Source organism: Miscanthus floridulus, chromosome 15 (assembly GCF_019320115.1).
Source record: "Miscanthus floridulus cultivar M001 chromosome 15, ASM1932011v1, whole genome shotgun sequence".
Taxonomy (NCBI): domain Eukaryota; kingdom Viridiplantae; phylum Streptophyta; class Magnoliopsida; order Poales; family Poaceae; genus Miscanthus; species Miscanthus floridulus.
Genome location: NC_089594.1, coordinates 31833607 through 31839017, shown reverse-complemented (window position 1 = coordinate 31839017; position 5411 = coordinate 31833607). Strand labels below are relative to the sequence as shown.

At 47.5% G+C, this 5411-nt stretch overlaps 1 pseudogene; it reads right to left on the bottom strand.

Annotated features, from left to right (window-relative positions):
• Positions 1–1002: 1002 nt before the first annotated feature.
• LOC136506429 (uncharacterized) lies at positions 1003–4159 on the bottom strand (annotated as a pseudogene).
• Positions 4160–5411: the final 1252 nt, after the last annotated feature.

Genomic DNA, 5411 nt, shown 5'->3' with positions numbered 1-5411 from the left:
TAGGATTTCATTCTCTATTTCTGAAACTTGTGGGATATCATCGACTCTGCTCCATCATTACGAAATTGTGTTTTCCTTAGGTGGATCGAACAAAATCTGGTAATTTGAAGTAATGTGTTCTTTTAATTCATTTTCATCTTTTAACATTGCATTGCTCCCTTCCAACTAGAACATACGTTTTTTACTTTGCTTGCCATTTTCAATAAGATGGAAATATTTTGTGTTGTTGTCACTTTCTAATAGGTTTTTCGTCTTTGAATGTTCGAACCAAGCAATTTCTTCTTCTCTCAACAAATGAGATATTCTATATTTTAGACAGCGATCTCATTTTGGAGAAAGAGTTGAAAGTTCTGCCTTTTGTCTGAAAAGTCAATCATAGATTTAATTGCTTCTTTTTCTTTCCTATTTTGCCTCTATAATAGAACCCGGAGCTGATGAAGCAAAATAATTGAAGTGGCTTCACTCACTAGTTTATTTCAACATGAGAGAGAGAAAAGAGCACCGTGCTTGTCGCGCGATCCGTATATGCAACATAGAAAGTGAAGACTCAGATTAAATGGGATCAAGCTCGGATCACATCATTCTCGCCCATAAACAATTATACAAATTCGTCTTACCATCAGACGATCTTAGGTCTCGTCCACCAAGAAAAAGAAATTTCAAAGTCATTTTCCAATGAAAGACAATAGGGTGATTTCCGTAATTGAACAGATGCAGGGTACAGTTTTGTAAATTCCAAAGAAAAATGTATTAAGAAATAAACATTCCACAGCCATGGACCTGTGATGCATAGAAAATAACACTGCCCGTCACGCTTTGGAATTCTTTGGGATTATTCTTTGTGATGTACTGGAAGCTCCCACACAAGGTAGAGTCTGGAAAGGGGAACAATTTTTAGAAAATTGATAACTAGGTTAACTCTGATTGTACAACTCTCACATATAGTGTCATGTAGTGTAACAATCTGTTTTAGGCAAACTCAGATGCTATGCCACGCTGCCTTTTATTGTTACAGTCATAGTCTATGTTCACTATATATTTTGGAACAAAGATGTTCACTATATATGAAAGAGAACCAAGTCAGGGTCTACTCCTCTTGGGATACTGACAGTCTGCTGACTAACATCTGGCAACGACAGTGCTATTTTCTCGGCATGCTCTAAGTAGCTCTCAAACTTGTCGTGACTAACCCCAGGTTTCTTCGTCAATTTATCTGAAACCTTTGGCTGGCCATTTTCAGCCAAGAGATGAAGACCAGTGGCAAGAGCCAGCTCCTCCTTCATGATATGGTACTTGATCGCCTGCTTCCGGAATGTCCAGTCACCGGTAATCCAGTCGAATTTGTACAGAGGGAGGAACCTGTGGCCGTACAACGCGATGAACTCGATGGCGGCCAGGATGAAGTTGAACTCCTCCTTGGAGAGGTAGTAAGCAAAACTTAACCTGGTCCATCCTGGCTTCAGTCCACTATAACCCTGAAAAAATGTGACATAACAGTAACATTAGTACAATTTTGTCAAACTAAAGATGATATATACTATAACCATCCCACAGTTTGATCATACATACCTCAAGAATGGCAGACCGAATGCGAAGGGAGAGGTCGTTCTTGATGTTAAGCAATGTATGGCCATAAGGGCCTGCACAAGCACATCCACCCCTTGCTTGGATGCCGAAAAGATCGTTGAGAAGCCTGGTGACAAAACGGCCATGGAGTGGGAGACGCTTGCAACCAAGCTCATCAGCAGCAGCAGCTTCAGACAAAGGATTGTTGGTGACAGGAGGGTAGATGAGGAAGGAGAAGATGGGTAGGCGTTCTACATCCGTGTTGCCAAGAACCCTTATGTTTGGGTTGCTGACGAGCCTTTTCATTGCCATCTCGGAGTAAACCTGCTCCCTGAGGCTCATCCTGTCATACCCAATGTACTCCTTGACCCAAAATGCGAGCGATGCACGGATCTTCTGGAGGATTGGTGGCGTGCCTGCGTCCTCCCGCTCCTCGATATCATCGTAGTACAATGTATCCTACAAGTGTCATATATACAATACAATTCTTGTTAAAGTTTTGGTTTTTACAAGGAGTAGAAGATAAGTATCAGTTGTATATAACACAGGTTGCTCTCTCACCTCCTCATTGAAGCCATTGACGTAGGCCACGGTGCCACCACCGCATGTAGATGGAGGCTGGGAGTTGAGCCGGTACAGCGCTTTGTTCATCACAAGGATGCCTGGTGTGCCTGGTCCACCAACAAATTTGTGTGGGCTCAAGAAGACAGCGTCGTAGCCGTCGATTTCACCAGATTTCATGTCAATCTTCACGTATGGTCCACTGCACAAATTAAAGGAACTACCTTGTTAGAACTGATGATGCATGGATTTCTTTTATGTGCTCATTCTGAAGCACAATTGAACTGATGTGCAAAATTGCAAAATATATGTCATCCCTAATACTATTTCTGATCGAAATATTCATTCTCTGATAGCGTGGTTTATTAACGGGGTTAAAGTCCATGGATGGATTTCTATGTTAAGAACAAGAAATTTCCTGGTTGACCTATATACAGATCTAGACCGCTTAATTATAACTTTGGTCGTCCAGTCAAAGTCATTTTTTTCTCCTCGCCAAAAAAAGTCCTTTTTTCTGAGTCAAAATGAATTCACCAGAATTTTCGGTCGCCATTTAGTTTCTTCCCCTGACATCATTAGCTAGAAAAGAGTAATGCTGCAAGCAATCAGTCCACTTCAAGAGGGAAACAAGATACACAGCAGGTCAACATATAAGTAGTTCCAGTTCATACTTAACGTGAAATATATACTTTTGGATCAAGATCGGCAGTTCGACAAACAGCGGATAAAACTAGCTAGGTCTGCACTGATATAGATCGATGTCTGATGGGTAAAATATATTCAAAGCTAGTAGCGTGTAATGACATAAATGTTTACTTGTCAGCTCTGTGTGTACAGCAAAGTAAAAATTCAATGCTGAAGAGATTATTTCTCCCTACATGCAAATTTTTAATTTTTGTGTGCACAGATAGAAGAAATTTTCCCATGCGACGACTATGCAATTTTGATCATTTCTAAAACTAAGGCGCATATAATTTCCCCATTGTGACGTACACCAATTTTGAGCAAGTCAATAACAAAAAAATTGAAGACTAAAATAAGTCAGCCGTATCCTAGAATGTCAAATCCATCGTTGTCATGCTGTCAGCACTCATGCAAGACTAACATAAGATGAGAGAGACATTCTATCGCTCTCATGAACTGATCATGAAAGCTACGTTAAGATGCATTTGTTATTTTCTTTGTTATTCTGACTTCTCACCTGGCGGCGAAGTCGAAGCACGCGAAGGCGCCATGCTCGTGAAGGACGCGCGCGATGTGCCGCGTGTCCGTGACGACGCCCGTCACGTTGCTGCACGCGGAGAAGGACCCCAGCATGGGCCGGTTCACGAACTCCGGCGAGGCGAGCGCGCGGCGGAGCGCGGCCACGTCGAGGATCCCGCTGTCGGCGTCGACGCCGATCCTCGACGACCTCGGCGAGGCTCTGGCGCCACGACAGCAGGTTGGAGTGGTGCTCGTAGGGCCCCACGAAGACCACCCACCGCTCCTCGGGGCGCAGCTGCGCCGCGACGCGGGCGCGCAGCTCGACGGAGGGCACGGCGATGCCCATCACCTCCTGCAGCCGCTTGATGGCCGCCGTGGTGCCGGAGCCGCAGAAGAGCAGAGCGTCGCCGGGGCCGGCGCCCACGCAGCGCTTCACGTAGCGCGCCGCCTTGTGCACCAGCCGCGTCGTCTTGCTCCCGACGTGGCTGTCCTCCGTGTGCGTGTTGCCGTAGAAGGGGAGGACCTCTTTGACGAGGTAGTCCTCGATGTAGCGCAGGCTCCGGCCGGACGCCGTCTGGTCGGCGTACGTCATCGAGCGGCGGCCGAACGGCGTGTCGAACTCGGCGTCCTTGCCGATGAGCTGCGACCGGAGCCACTCCACCTTCTCTTCCCCGGTTCCGCCGATGGCTGCCGCCGCACCGCCGGCCTTTTTTTCCTCCGACATGGTTGCACGGAGCAGGCTCATCAGGGCGGCCATGCTCTTATTGGCCTCCTCTGCCGATGCCTCCTTCTTCGCCATGGGCGCCGTGGCTGCTTGCACAGATAGCATTGTCCTCCACTGAAAACGTACGTCGTCGACGCTGGCAATGGCAGTGGTGGTGGATGAGATGGCAACGGCGGCAATGGCTTGTTACTTGCACGTGTGTGGTGTCTGTTTAGCTTGTTGTGTGGGCTGAAGCTTTGCATGGAGGCAGGTATATATAGCCATTTGCATTGCACTGCAGGAGAGTTGAACAACAACGTCGAAAACAGGAGGAGGAAGAAGAAGACGGGAAGGAACAGGGAAGATCGTCGAAGCGGCAGTACTCAGTAGACTAGTTTAATGCCGACGGGTCAAAGCGAATGCTTTGTTCTGGCGACCAAATGCTCGCCCGTTCTACTTCCTGCGCAGCTGCGCTGCGCGTTTCAATTCAGCGTGCATTCATTGCGTTGGCTGCAAATGCATCAGATATTCAGATTGGAGGTTGGCCAATCGAAACATCTGCATTTTTTCCGTATCTTTTAAATGCATCGCATGAGCTAATCAATTTACGTACGTGGACTAGCTAGTGTGCGTGCATACGGCCATGGTACCAAGAGACTATTTGGATTCATTAGTCCATGGACTAAAGTTTAGTTCCCGAATTAAATTTTAGTCCCTACCCTATTTAGATGGAGGGACTAAAGGCCATTAACCCTACTATATAAAGATCAAAACGCCCCTTCACTCCTTTCTCTCTCTCAGAGCAGCGACGGCGTGCTCCTTGCGCGTCGGCTCCGGAAGGCATGGCGGCGGCAGCGGGCTCCGAGCGCGGCGGCGGTGTGTATCCGATGGTGTGGAGGTGCAGAGGCAGGTGAAACCAGCTAGCCAGCGCGCGCAGCGATGGCGGTGGCTCATGCAGGCATGGTGGCACAGCGGCTCCGACAGGCATGGTGGCACGGCAGCTCCGGCAGGCGTGGCGGCTCGTCCGAGCGCCCGGTGGGACAACAGTGGCAGGCTAGGCGGGTCCGCCTTGGGGAGGCCGCAAGGAGCCGGGCACGCATTAATTAGGGGCAGGGGGTGTCTTTTTCCTGATTTAGTCCCATTTACTTTAGTCACTCGCTATGGGACTAATGGACTAATCCCCTGTTTGGAGCTTTAGGGACTATAAAACGGGACTAAAAGGAGTGACTAAAGTTTAGTCACCTGGATTCCAAATAGGCCTTAAATAGCATTCGTTGGGACCGCTATAGCATCTACACACTATGTATCTAACCAGATTTAGCGAGTTAGAACTTAGCGGCTGATATTTAAGGTAACAGGCCGCTCGATCCATAATTCT